At 37.4% G+C, this 15,691-nt stretch overlaps 1 protein-coding gene across 8 annotated transcripts in view; it reads right to left on the bottom strand.

The window, feature by feature from the left end:
• Positions 1 to 15,691, bottom strand: part of TP53BP1 (tumor protein p53 binding protein 1) — a 93,347-nt gene that overhangs the window by 75,453 nt on the left and 2,203 nt on the right. The window lies entirely within an intron of this gene.

The raw sequence follows: 15,691 nt of genomic DNA on the forward strand, positions 1-15,691 counted from the left end.
AATGCCCAATGCAGCATTTGATATAGGCTAAGCTGAAGTAGAGCTTCTTACCAACCAATTTTCTCCCTGCTGTTATAAATTACAGTGGTCATATTTTCCAAACCAAAAATCAAAGCATGTCATCTGAGGATATGTTATGTATGGGCACAAAAGGACAGACTCCTTGAGATGAAACTGCCCTGAAAAATCTAGAATCTATTATTGCTATAACTAGAATATAACTACGGTCCCCAGAAAATTTTATTAGTGGAACAAAAATGGAACAGAACACACGGAGACACATCCCACTTCTTAATCTTTAAATCATTTATAATTGACTCCTCTCTTTCTTCACTCCTAATGTTGCAGAAGACCAGTTACCAAATAAATTTAATCTTAAAAGGACTAGGTCAGGTCAATATTAACTACCCTAGTAGATAAAGTGAATTCATCTACTCAATTTGAGAGGGAACAAACAACCAGGTCTTGTTGTGAGAAAATCTTGACTTTGTTTCCCATAAAAAATCCCCCAAAAGTCACTATATTTTTGCTCTTCTCTGTCCTGCTATTGCATTTTTCTTCCCCAAGAAAGACATAAATAAATAGAACTTCTTGATTATTTTACAAACAGGTGGGTTTGTCAAAACTCATAAAACTACATTAAAAGGGTAAATTAAACCTCAATAAACATGACTAAAAATAAATAGATAAGTAAAAAAGTGAACCTGAGCCATTCCATTACTAAATAAAACAAGAGCCTTAAAAAACTGTGAAGAAAAACTGTGAATTCCTTGTTAGATAGTATGACAATTAAATTACCCAGAGAGATCAGAAAATGCAGGCAGGATAGTTACCCACTGAGGCTGTGACTGACTGTGGTTAGGTGAGCCAAAGGCTTTTATTGACTCTTAGATTGCAAAGGACCATCAGCACATCTACCTATCTACAGGTGCATCTTTACCTAAGCCACCTCAGACAGAGAGAAATCTAATCTACCTCTAAAGTCTTCCTAGACAAGAAAATTCCATCAGATCCTATGTTAACTAACTTTAAAGTTTAACAAACCTGGGGCCGGCCTGGTGGCGCAAGCGGTTGGGTGCGCGCGCTCCGCTGCGGCGGCCCGGGGTTCGCTGGTTCAGATCCCGGGCACGCACCGACGCACTGCTTTGGCAAGCAATGCTGTGGCGGCCTCCCATGTAAAGTGGAGGAGGATGGGCACGGATATTAGCCCAGGGCCGTCTTCCTCGGCAAAAAAAGAGGAGGATTGGCGGATGTTAGCACAGGGCTGATCTCCTCACAAAAAAAAAAAAAAAAAAAAGTTTAACAAACCTCATTGTCAGGAACTTTTCCTCTAATCATCTAACCTAAATCATTTATTCTAGAGTTTAAAGCCATTTCTTCTCGTATTGTCTGTAATTGGTCATTATATTTTATTTTAAGTTTTTATTTATTTTTTTTTGTGAGGAAGATCAACCCTGAGCTAACATCCATGCTAATCCTCCTCTTTTTGCTGAGGAAGACCAGCTCTGAGCTAACATCTATTGCCAATTCTCCTCCTTTTTTTCTTTTTTTTCCCCCAAAGCCCCAGTAGATAGCTGTATGTCATAGTTGCACATCCTTCTAGTTGCTATATGTGGGACACGGCCTCAGCATGGCCGGAAGAAGTGGTGCATCGGTGCGCGCCCGGGGCCACCAGTAGCAGAGCGCGCGCACTTAACCGCTAAGCCACGGGCCGGCCCCTAATTGGTCATTTTAAAACCTGGATAAATTCTCATGAGGTTGGGAGCATCTCCTCTGGTCCAATAATTCCATAATATATTTCAACCAATTAAACAATAAACATAAGTGTTATAGACTTAGTTGTTAGTCTTTTTCCGAGGTCTTCTCACAGACTTCTCTAAGCAAAAGGACCCCAGACAGTTTAATCCTACCTCACAGACACTATTCACCAACCTTTAAATTTGCTTCATGGTTTTCCTCTGGAAACTCATAGTTTGGGAGCTCAGTGGCAGAGAACTTTACTGAGGTTATGACAGGTACTAAATTTAATGATAAACTATTATATATCCTTTTAGGCTGCAATATTAAAGTAATACGTATTGCTTATATTTAACATATAATTGATTCTAACTCCTACACTGCCTTCTGTTGCACTGGGACCTATACGATCATGTCCAGTCATAGGCCAATCATATAATTAATCAATAACATGTATTACATTTTTACCATGTGGCAGGTATTGTGCTCTGTTTTACATTCATTATCTCACCTAAAAGCCTCATGACTCTTTGAGGGTTACAGATGAGGACACCAAGTCTTAGAGAGATGAGATAATTTACACAATGTCTCAGAGCTAGCAAGAAAGAGAGTCAGAATTTGAACCCAGTCTGTCTAACTACAGAAATTTTATATATATCCGGATATGACAGAGGAGGAGCACTGACAAAGAAATGGCAAAACAGTTGATACAAAATTTCTTTTGTTTTAGAATGTATTTTTATTTTAATACTGAATATGAGTGTCCCTAATGTTCTAGGAATTCATAATAATTAAAATAATATGAAGAAAACAGGAGAAACTGAAAAGTTATCAACTCCACATCCTCACAAAGACGTTAAGTCAACAAAGAGGTGATGATATAATTAAAATGTGAAAACAAATTGCTTAAGGTAGTCAATAATTACCTATGATACTCTATTAACTTCCTAACACTAGGCTGATACGCTTATAGGTACCTGCAACCCCTGCAGTGGAAGCAATCCCAAATGATCTGTACCTTATTGCTACAGAACTTCCTCCTGTTAATTTTAATTAACTTTTTATTTTGAAAAAAATTTCAAAGCAACAGAAAAGTTGCAAAAGTAGGATAATAAAAAAATAGTATAATGGTCTCTCATAAACCCTTTCACCTAGATTCACGTTGTTAACATTTGCCACATTGCTCCTATTCATTTTGTTTTTATTGTGGTAAAATATACACAATATGAAATTTACTGTTTTAACCATTTTTAAGTGTACAGTTCAGTGATATTAAGTACATTCACATTGTTGTGCAACCATCACCACCATCAATCTCCAGAACTTTTTCATCTTCCCAAACTGAAACTCTGTACCCATTCAACATTTTCTCCCCATTCCCCTCTCCCCCCAGCTCCTGGCAATCACCATTCTACTTTCTGTCTCTACGAATTTGACTATTCTAGGTACCTCATATAAATGGAATCATGCAATATTTGTCCTTTTGTAGCTGGCTTATTTCACTTAGCACAATGTCCTCAGGGTTCATCCATGTTTTAATTTTAATAACATGTGTCAGAATTTTCTTCCTTTTTAAGGCTGAATAAAATTTAATGTATGTATATATCACATTTTATAATCATTTTTGTTCATTTTAACCCACTTTTCAAAACTTTCCAAAGGTCCTAACTTAGATGAGGCCCTGGAGGCACATTAGTAGAACCTACCAAGGCAGCACACTGCCACCCCTTCCAGGTAGCTTAATTTTCCAGCCAGCCAATCAGCTGTAGGCCCTCTTATCACCCTGGCTCTCTCAAACACACATTACCAAGCACCATTGTGACTGCAATATTAGCTGCAGTTTCTCCCTTCCACCTTTCAAATGTTTAATCCGAAAAGCTCAACTCCACCAGGAGCAGCTTACCTGGAAACAGAGAGGTAGAAACAGAAAGTTGTGGTATTAGGCAGGGAAAAAATGGAATCCTTGCCTAACTGAATATTGATGGAGCCTGCCATCCTCCCATTTGAACTGGCCTATTCCCTCTTCTTATAGAAGTATTCAAATCTCCACATCCTAGTAGTATTTCCCCTCCACTCTACTTCTCTATCAAGCTCTTGGCCTCTCTTTTTTCTTCCTCTCCATTCCACTTTCTCCATACCAGCAACTCCGTAATCCTTGGCAATCTGGCGTTACCCTCCATAAATCCAGTGCTTAGCACAATTCCAGGCACAAAGCAGTCACTCTAAAAATGTTCGTTAATACTTGATTTTGAAAATTTCTTGTGACATCACCACATTAGCTTTGACTTCTATAGTGTTTGATGGTGTTGCTGATTCCCTCCTCCTTAAAATTCTCATCCTATGACTCCAGAGTTCCTGGCTCTCCTCTTCCCTCTCAGCTTTCTTTCCAATCCCTAACTTCCTGGAAGGCAGTACTGGAGGATAAGAGTGGTATCAACATGCTACAACACGGATGGACCTTGCAAACATTATGCTAACTGAAATAAGCCAGATAAAAGGACAAATATTGTATGATTTCATTTATATAAGGCACCTAGAATAGTCAAATGCATAGATACAGAAAGTAGAATAGTGGTTTCCAGAGGTTGACGGGGAGGGAGGACTAGGGAGTTATTGTTTAATGGGTACAGAGTTTCAGTTTGGGAAGATGAAAAAGTTCTGGAGATGCATGGTGGTGATAGTTGCACAACAATGTGAATGTACTTAATGTCACCAAACTGAACACTTAAAAATGTTTAAAATGGTAAAGTTTATATTATGTGTATTTTACTACAATAAAAAAAGTTTTTTAATGAGACAAAACTAAATTTTAATATTTAAAGATCATACCTAGATCATAAAAAAGTAAAGAAATGACATGATTGCAATAAAAGTCAGGACTAGTGGTTAATTTTAGAGAGGCTAGAGGGGTTGTAATTCTTTTTTTTTTTTTTTTGGTGAGGAAGATCAGCCCTGAGCTAACATCCATTGCCAATCCTCCTCTTTTTGCTGAGGAAGATTGGCCCTGGGCTAACATTCGTGCTCATCTTCCTCTACTTTATATGTGGGACGCCTGCCACAGCATGGCTTGATAAGCGATGCGTAGGTCCACGCCAGGGATCCAAATCTGTGAACCCCAGGCCACCGAAGCAGAGCACATGAACTTAACCACTACGCCACTGGGCCGGCCCAGGGGTGTAATTCTTTAGGAGCCAAATGAGGTGCCTGGAAATGTCCTATTTTTATTATCAGGGGCATTACACAATTTATAATTTATACTATATATAATTCATACATTTGTACATTTATATCTTATTCACTCTTTTATGTGTATTATTTTACAATAAAGATGATTTAAAATAAATATTATTAATGCTAAAACTAGCAATGTGGTGAAAAAGAGGGTATTTACACGATCTCAAACTATCTTCCTAACATGTATTGGATTATTACAAACAGAAAGTAGTAATTAGCAGTGAAAAAAATGTGGTACCTTAACCAAGTGATCCCAGTTAACATCACCAGTAATGGGACAAAATGCCATCGTGTGTCGCTCGATATGACACACTGAGAAGGAAACATCGCTTTAATTGTATTCCTGCCAAAAATTCATAACCTGAATCTGATCATCAGGAAACATCAGATAAGCCCAAAATGATAGATGCTTTACAAATAAGTAACTCATATTCTTCAAAGAGAGAAGTAGAAGAGAGAGAGAGAAAGAGAAATGCCAAGATCAAGAATGACAAAGAAAGACTGAGGAACTGTTTCAGATTTGAGGACACCACAGAGACAAGACCATCAAATGCAACATGTAACCCAGAACTGAAGCCTAGACAAGAACCTGGTTTTCTTTCTGCCATGAAGAACTCTAATGGGAGCACTGGTAATATTTGAATGAGGTCTGTAGATTATATAGTAGTATTGAATCAATGTTATTTTCCTGATCTGGATAACTATATCCACTATACTGTGGTTATGTGAAAAAAGAAAATAAAAAGAGAGTGGTACCAAATTATCCAGGTTTGGAGCTGAGCAGGATTTGGTACTAAGCAAAACTACAAGAAAAATTTACCCCCACTCAACACAGGAATAGGATGAGAGCAAGAAAAGGAATATTCTTAGAGACTTTGGAATCTGCCAGCGACCAGAGCCAGGATGGTAGAAGGTGAAAAAATTTCATCTTGCAGATAAAAACAAAAACAAAAAAAACAGCCACTCCTGAACTCTTAGGTCTCAATGGGAAGAAGGGAGTTGTTAGCTTCTGGGGCTGAGAAATGTACAAAAATAAAATGCTTCAGTGGACAAGGACACCAAGCTGATTCCTACTCTTGCATGAGCTGCTAAGTCGTGAAATGTTTACTCCCCTTCTGAGATAAGTGTGTGCACATAAAGTCATGTGCACATAGTGCCTAGTTTTGTATCCTACTTCCCATGCCATTATTTCATATCCCCCTTCACTCTACTCTGAGTCACCTCACCCATTTCCCTCTGTAGTGTCTTAGATAGAGTTGGATCCCAAAGGCTGATTGAGGCTGTACAGAGCTAGTATCCCAACTAGTTGGCAAGAACAACTCCACACAAGAACACATCTTGGCCCTGCTCACATATAAGCCCATCAATGTAGGGAGTCTCTGAACCCGAAGCCAGAAAATCCATAGCCCTGACCAAAATTTCTTCACAAACTCAACTTCATTTATAAATTTCAATTCACTTCCATGCAAGACACCATTCTGGCTCCATGGTGGTGGAGAGGGAGCAATGTATGAAGATGATTAAGATCTAGTTCCTACCTTCAGGAAATTTACAATTTATAGAGGAGATAAGACATGTATACAAGTAATTATAATACAAGATAGAGGAAAAGTGCTGTAGGAGTTCAGAGGAGAAAGTAATCAAAAGAGAGGATTTTAGTCATGTGGTTATAATGAATATTTATTGAGCATTTACTACGTTCTAAGCTCTATTTACTCTCGCTCGTTTCTTGATGTCATCCAGTCTCATTGCTATAGCTACCATCTATATGCCGATGACTCCCAAGTTTCTATCTCCATCCCAGACCTCACTCCCATATCCAAATTTATATATCTAACTGCCTATTCAATATCTCCATTTGGATGTTCAACTGACATCTTAAACACAACAAGCTTAAAATCGAACTCATCTTTTCTACCAAACCTGCTCTACTTGCAGCCTTCCCCATCTCAGTTGACGGCAGCTTCATTCTTCCTGTTGCTTATAAAAAAAGCTTGGAGACATTCTTTTTTTTAATAGAAAAAGAAAAAATAACCCATGTACTTATCCAACTTCAACAATTACCAACAAATGCCCAATCTTGTTTCATCTATATCCCCACCCACTTCCCCTCAACTAATTATTTCTAAGCAAATCTCAGACATCACATAATTTCATCCATAAATACTTATATGTGTGTCTAAACTATAGAGAATCTTTTAAACATAATAATATCAACACACCCAAAGAAAATTAACAGTAATTTCTTAATGTTATCAAATACGTAGTGTTCAAATTTCTACAGTTGTCTCTTTTTTTTTTTTTTACAATTCCAAACAAGGTTTACACATTGCATTTGGTTTACACATTGCATTTGGACAATACTTATCTTAGGTCTCTTTCAATCTGTAAGTTCTCCCTCTTTTTTACTTCCTGCAATTTATTTGTTTGTTGGTGAAACAGGTCATTTGTTCTGTAAAATTTCCAACATTGCAGATTTTTCTGATTGCATTCCTGTGGTGTCATTTAATGTATTTCTTTGTCCCTTTTTATTTCCTATAAATGGGCAATTAGATATACTTGTTCAGATTTATGTTCCTTTTTTCTTTTTTGGCAAGAAAGCTTCATAAGAGGTATCATATACTTCCTATTAAATCTCATCAGGAGACATATAACATCTGGTTAAATGTATTTTTGTTTTGTACAATTGATGAATAGGTTCAAATGTTACCACCCTTTTACTTGATAGTTTAGCAGTCACTAGTAATCATTACCCAGCTGCGTTATTTCACTAGGGGCTGTAAAATAGTGATATTCTAATTTTAACATATTGTCTTCATTTATTAGCAGGAATTCTGCTATAAATAAGAACTTTCCCTTCATCAAATATTTGATTACCTAAAGAAAGGCAGGATAAATGCTTAATTCTTTTCTTTGATTTACTACTTTTCAAGATATTGAGTTGAGGTTCTCTATATAATACAGTTTTCAAAACAATAAGGTCCTCTAGCATACTGCAAAGACGACTAATGAGATTTTTGTTTTTAGTATCACTATGAACTCATGGATTTTTAACACATTCGGTGTGCTTCAATCTATTGCAGTTATTGTTAATTTTAAAATGCATATTGTCCCATCTTTGGACTATGTAAGTCCCTTCAGATTAGCTCCAGAGTCCTTTTGACATGATTCCAGTAGTCTCTAGTAGCTTCCTTGCTTTCTGTTATAACAAGATGTTCCAGCTTCATCTTGTCTATTTCTTGCCCCAGATCTGGAATCAGATGTTTCTCTGAGAAGCCTTGGTTCATTTTAGTAGTAAATGGCAATGAAAGACCACAGTTTGGATGGTTGGAATGCTTCTTACTACTGGATTGGTCATTGTTTGGCTTTTTCCAATTAAATTTTAGGGATTTTACCCAACTTTCTTGATTTTATATTTGTATCTCTTTCTCTTATAATCAACATCTTGGTTCCCGATAATATTAACATAATTTATTTATTTGCTTTATTCTACTATACACAATCATTTCAGAAAAAATACCAATATTATTACTAATGAGATGACTAATGAAAACAGTTTAATATTTCTTTGCAGTTGACTTTTTTCCTTAGGGTATATCCCATTAAAAATGTACATTAAGACATATGCTATAACATGGATGAATCTTGAGGATTCATGCTAAGTGAAATAAGCCAGTCACAAAAAGACAAACACTGTGTGATTCCACTTATATGAGGTACTTAGAGTAGTCAAAATCATAGAGACAGAAAGTAGTATGGGGGTTACAAGGGGCTGGGGAGAGGGAGGAATCGAGAGTTATTGTTTAATGAGTATAGAGTTTCAGTTTTACTAGATGAAAAGAAGTATGGAGATGAATGGTGGTGATGGTCATACAACATTACTAATGTAGTTAATATCATTGAACTGTTCACTTAAAAATGGTTAAAATGGTAAATTTTATGTGTATTTTGCCACTATAAATTTTTTGGAAAAAATGTACAAATTACTGTATTTTAAAGTCATTTGAAACAATTCTACCAATTTAATACACAGTTAATTTCTTTCATTTTGTTTTTAATTTTTAGTGACTGCTTTCTTTATCTTGATTTTTTTATTGAGGTAAAATTTAAATACAGTGAAAGACACAGCTCTTAGTTGTATAATTTGATGAGTTTTGACAAATGTATAAATCTGTGAAACCTATATACCAACGAAGATATAAAACATTGTCTGGGGCCGGACCGGTGGCACAGTGGTTAAGTGCACGTGTTCCTCTTCAGCGGCCTGGGGTTTGCTGTTTCGCATCCCTGGCGCTGACCTACTCACCACTCATCAAGCCATGCTGAGGCAGCGTCCCACACAGAAGAGCTACAACTCTACAACTATGATACACAGCTATGTACTGAGGCTTTGGGGAGAAAAAAAGAAAAAAAAAATACAAGGAGATTGGCAATTGATGTTAGCAGGACCAGTCTTCCTCCAAAAAAAAAAAAAAAAAGAGGAGGATTGGCAATGGATGTCAGCTCAGAGTCAGTCTTCCTCAAAAAAAATAAAATAAAATAAAATAAAACATTGTCATCACTCCAGAGAGTTTTTCATGGCAACCATGTTCTAATTTCTATCAACATAGATTAGTTTTATCTGTTCAATAATTTTATATAAACAGAATCATATAGTATATAGTCTTTTGTACCCTGCTTCTTTTGCTCAGCATAACTTTTTTGAGATTTGCTGCAAGTATCACTAGTTCATTATTTTTTATTGCTCAGTAGTATTCTATTGTATACATGTTCCACAATTTACCAGTTCTCCTATTGATGGATATTTGGGGTTTTTTGGATCATTATAAATAAAGCTGTTATGAACATTCATCAACAAGTCTTTTTGTGAACATACGTTTTCATTTCTCTTGGCTCCATATCCAGGAGTGGAACTGCTGAGTCTTAGAATAGGTATTTGTTTAACTTAATAAGAAACTGCCAAACAGTTTTCCAAAATGGTTGTATAATTTTATACTCTCACTAATATCATATGAGTTTCAGGTGCTGCACATCCTCACTAACATTTGGTATCATCAGTGTGAAATGGTATTTCATTGTGTTTTTTAGTAAACTATACACATATTTATGCACAATAAAATGTGCTCATTTTAAGTGCAGAGTTTGATGAGTTCAACAAATGGATATATGTGTGTAGCCACCACCACAATCAAGTATAGAACATTTTCATTACCCCAAAAAAGTTCCCTTGTGCCCCTTTGCAATAAATTCCCATCCCCTCCCCAGCCCCAAGCAACCACTTACTTGCTTTCTATCACTGTAGATACGTTTTGCACATTCTAGAATTTCCTGTAAACTTATTCATGCAGTATGTACTTGTGGTGACCATAAAAATGCACCACTGAAATCTGCTTGCAGAGAGCACAATTGACTGATGACCCCACCTGCTGCCACTCTGGATCTACCCCCACACCTGCACCAAAGCTACACTTCCCACAGGCTGATCCCAGCCAAAGCCAGAGCATGACAGGGCTACAAAGGCAGGCCCAATTCTGTGATATACAAGATACCTCCAACAGGTGCCTTTGACTTGAAGACTCTTCATCAGCCTGGCCAAACCTTTCTTGGAACCATACTGTAGGACAAAACTCTTCCTTTCCAATCCTCATTCCTTCTCTCTCTCCTTCCACAGACATCAGACCTGTATGTTGGTCTGAAGCCTCTCTCTGCCTTCCCCTGATCCCTCCCTGCGGTCGTTTAAAATATATCCAAAAATTCATTGACACTTCCTTCAAAAGACAGAGCCAACTCTCCTCCTGAGAGTGGACTAGACTTAGTGGCTTGTTTCTAATAAATAGAATAAGACAGAAATGATAGTGTCTAATGACCAACACTATGTCATAAAAAGGCATTGTGGCTTCCTCCATACTCTCTCTTGGTTCACTTGCTCTGGGAGAACCCAGCTGCCACGTCATGAGGATACTCAAGTAGAACTATGAAGAGGCCTACATGGTGAGGAGCTGAGGCTCCCTGCCAATAGCCATGTAAGTGAGCCATCTTGGAAGGAGATCATCCAGCCTCAGTCTAGCCTTCAGATTATTGTAACCCCAACCAACATCTTGACTGCAACCTCATGAGAAATGCTAAGCCAAAACCATTCAACTAATTTGCTCCTGGATTTCAGATCCTTAGAACCTATCTGAGATAATACATATTTGTTATTTTAAGCTGCTAAGTTTTGGAGTAATTTGTTTCAAAGCAATAAATAATCAATATACTCCCCCAATAAATCTCTTGCACATCTAATCATGTCTTGGCATCTCCTTCTTGGGAGACCACTAACACACTATTCTTTTATGTTTTGTTTCTTTTGTTCAGCATAATGTTTTTTATTTTTCATCTGTTGTATATACTTGTAGTTTCTTTTTATTGCTGAGTAGTATTCTGTTGCATGAAGTCACCACAATTTGTTTATCTATTCTCCTATTGACGGACATTTGGGTTGTTTCCAGTTTTTGGCTATTATGAATAAAGCTGCCATGAACAGCCATCACAGGTCTTTTTATGGATATATATGTTTTCATTTCTCTTGGGTAAATGAGTAGGGGTGGAATTGCTAGATCATAGGGTAGATGTTTGTTTAATTTTGTAAGAAATTTCCAAATACTTTTCCAAAGTGGTCATAACATTTTACACTACTATTAGCAGTATATGAGAGTTCTATTTGTTCCACATCTTTGCTAACATTTGGTGTTATTGGTCTTTTAATTTTTGCCATTTTGTGGATGTTAAGTGGTATTACTCTGTGGTTTTAATTTTCATTTCCCTAGGAATAATGATGTTGAACACATTTTCATGTACTTATTGGCCATTGCATATCTTCTCTTATGAAAATCCATTCAATTGTTTGTCTACTTTATAATTGGATTGTCTTTTTTATTTATTTGTGGGAGACTCTTATTCTTATTTTTTTATTGCAGCAACATTGCTTTATAACATTATATAAATTTCAGGTGTACATCATTATATTTCGATTTCTGTATAGATTACATCATGTTCACCATCCAAGACTAATTACAATCCAACACCACACACATGTGCCTAATCACCCCTTTTGCCCTCCTCCCTCTCCTCTTCCCCTCTGGTAACCACCAATCCAATCTCTGTCTCTATGTGATTGTTGTTTTTATCTTCTACTTATGAGTGAGATCATTGATTTGTGGGAGATTTTTAAAAATATATTCTGGATCAAGTCATTTGTCAGATTGCTCATTTTGACTTAATTTTGTTTTACACTTATACAAAACATTTCTATGATTCAAAAGTAAAATTTACAAAATAAGATAAATTCAAAAAAGTCAACCTTCCATCCCTGGCTGCCTTACAATTTGTTTCTTCTCTCCTCCCTTAGGTAACTTTTTTTTCTTTTTAAGTTTTTGGTTTATCTTTGGAGTCATTATTTTCTCTCTTCCTCTCTCATTCCTTATATGACAAGGCAAGAAATCAGGTTGGCTCTACCTTTAACCGTGTGCCTAGAATTGCACCAATTCTCACCACCTCCACCGACATCACTCTGATCTGGGCTATACCATTGCTTACCCAGATAACTGCAAGTTCCCTGAGTGGCTTCCCACTTTAATCTTTACAACCTCTACAGTCTATTCTCAACCCAGCAGCCAAAGTTATCCTGTAAAAACCTAAATCAAACCATCATATGTTAATCAAACCATATCATTTTGCTGTTCAAAAGCCTGCATGTGTTCCCCATTTTACTCAGAGTAAAAACCAAAGTCCTAACAATGCCATAAGGCCGTACGTGATCTGGCCCCTATTACCTCTCTGATCTCATCTCCCACTCTCTTTCTCTCACTTCTTTGCTCCAGCTACAAGGGGCTCCAGCTATTCCTTGAATGCATTAGGCATACAGCTACCTTAGAAACTTTGTACTGGTTATCCTCCCAGCCTACAAGACTCTTCTGCCAGATATCCAAATGGCTAACTCTTTTACTTCCTTCAAGTCTGCTCTAGTCTCATCTTCTCAATAAGACCTACCCTGACCAGCCCATTTAAAATTGCAAACTCTCCTGCCCCTTGGGCACCATTCTTCCCCATCACCACACCCCCTACTAGCATTCTCAATCACCTTTATCCTATTTTTTTTCTTTTTTGCCATAGCACTAATCTCTTTATGACATACTATATAATTTACCTATTTATTAACTGTCTCCCCCACTAGAATGTAAGCTCCACAAGAGCAGGGATCCTTGTGTTCCACTTGCTGGCACACACTAAGTGCTCAATAAATGTTACTGAATGAACAAATGACTAAATAAATGAATTCTACACATTGTTCTAAGCATATCTAAGAAATTGTCCCACTTAATTCTCAAAATAACTATATAAGGTGGGGTGAAACTATTATTATAATTTTACAGATGAGGGAACTAAAGCACAGAGAGGATAAGCAACCTTCTTAAGTTCACACGGTTTGCAAGGCGGAAGTCAATTTCAGAGACGCAGCTGTGTTTGAGTTAGATCATACTCCCTAAATCCTTTGTGGAATGAGATGGAATCTCATTCCACAAATAAAGTAAATCATAAAGGTAAGGGTAAATAAATACCTACATGAGAATTAAGGGTAATAAAGCATTCAAGGAAAAAGCGATAGCCTGAACAGAAAGTACAAGAATGATGAGGGAAAGGCAAGTGGCTCAGATTGCCTGAATGAAAGGGTTAATGCAAGGTATTTGCAGGAGGTAATGTTAGAAAGGGAAGTTAGGGCGTATTATGAAGGATCTTCAAGAAATAACTGATGAGAAGGAAGAGAAATATTTGTGATTTTGTGATATTGTAAAGGGAACAATATTTCTCCAACCCACGCATTCCTTGAAGGAAAATAACTCTATTCTATGAATACCTTGAAAAAAAAAAGATGCAAAATTTAGTTCACACACAGGCATGGCCTCAAAACTAAGTTATACATTTAGATTTAGATTCTCTTTACCATCAACACCTTCACCACCACAAGAAAATCCTTAGAAATCCCAGTATAAAGAGGTAGCTTTGTTCAGACTAAAGGAAAGGTGATATCAGAGGCCACAGCCAAACACTAACTTCCATCTCACAGGCTAATGGAATGGATAAAGAAAAATGGCATCCATAAATATCTCTTTTCCACTTTTGGGAATCACTTTCTTAAACAGAAAAATGTAGGGAGGGGCCAGCCCCGTGGCTTAGCGGTTAAGTGCGTGCGCTCCACTGCTGGCGGCCGGGGTTCGGATCCCGGGCGTGCACTGAGGCACCGCTTCTCCGGTCATGCTGAGGCCGCGTCCCACATACAGCAACTAGAAGGATGTGCAGCTATGACATACAACTATCTACTGGGGCTTTGGGGGAAAAATAAATAAATAAAAAATAAAATTAAAAAAAAAATTTAGAAAAATGTAGGGAGTGAAGTAGGGAAAATGGGAAATTTCTCCATCGTCTTTTGCAATGCTCTGCAGAGGGAGGGTAAACTCAGTGACTTTGCTCTTCCTATTACCTAATGTGAACAAATAATTAAGAAAATTATTCAGTAAATATTTATCGTGGGCCTCCTCTGTGTGCCAGACATAATAATAAATGCAGACTTCTCCCCCATCTCAACCTTTTTAGGGATTATTTTACTCAATGCCTTTTTAGAGGTTATTTTACTCAGAGCCTCTGCAGATAAACCAGCAGCTCATATTAAGAGGTGACCCTATGGCTGTTGGTATGCATTATCGTCATAGTATTTTCCCCAAAAGCCAAGAATAAGCCTCTGACACAGCAATCCTGTAATCCAACACACCTCTTGCTGTGTAAAGAATGCTTGATAAGCAGAACTGAGTACAGGGTGGGAATCTCAGCTGCATGCAGCTCCTTTCGGATATTTTGGTGGATAAGACCATGCAATCCAGCAGAGCAGGCTGGAATTCTGCCAAATGAGCTCAGAGCCCCAGAAAAACTAATGACATTCATCAGGCTAGAAGTAAGGGAGAAGCCAGTATCTTTTCTTTATGAATTATCAGAGCTGGCTTAAGTTCTATGGAGACCCCAAGCATTGAAAGGATTATGGTGCCCTCCTCTCCCACACACACATAAGTCAGATGAGTGTAATTAATTCCAATAAAGTTCTGATTTTCTCATAAGGATAATTTCAATAACTTAATTTAAATACCAAATATAAAATTATTTTCAGAAAAAGTTTAGAGACGCCCGAGACGCCCTTCCTACTTTGTTAAGCATGTGCGTAATTTACCTATTGGGTTATTTATCACTGTATATTACGAAGTGACGGAGGTCTGGGGGCTAAGAATCCTTTACCTGGCTTAAACCTAGCCAAGGCTATAATTACCTTTCATACCGTTTGAGATTTATATTATCTTCTACCTTGTGCCCATTCCAGTGAGCACCCAAGAAAAGAGCCTATAATAGTGCCTTCCTTTTGCACCTCCTCTAACCTCCTCTTTCATTGATGGATTCTTAGAGACCGCTTCCACAATTCAAGGGTCCTTCACCATAAATAGTTTGAAAAGCCTTGGTTGTAACTGCTATATCTGTCAATGCTGCATTACGAGAGTGTGGAAGAGACTACGGAATAGGAGAGTTCCCAAAAGATCACACCTGGACAGTCCAACGAGTCAACAGTTAAATGAAACACTACAGTGGGCTCTATAACCACCACGCACTACTGCATGTGCCTCACAATCATGCATATCAC

Source organism: Ceratotherium simum, chromosome 3, assembly GCF_057802395.1.
Source record: "Ceratotherium simum simum isolate JZ-2026a chromosome 3, ASM5780239v1, whole genome shotgun sequence".
In the NCBI taxonomy this organism is placed as follows: domain Eukaryota; kingdom Metazoa; phylum Chordata; class Mammalia; order Perissodactyla; family Rhinocerotidae; genus Ceratotherium; species Ceratotherium simum.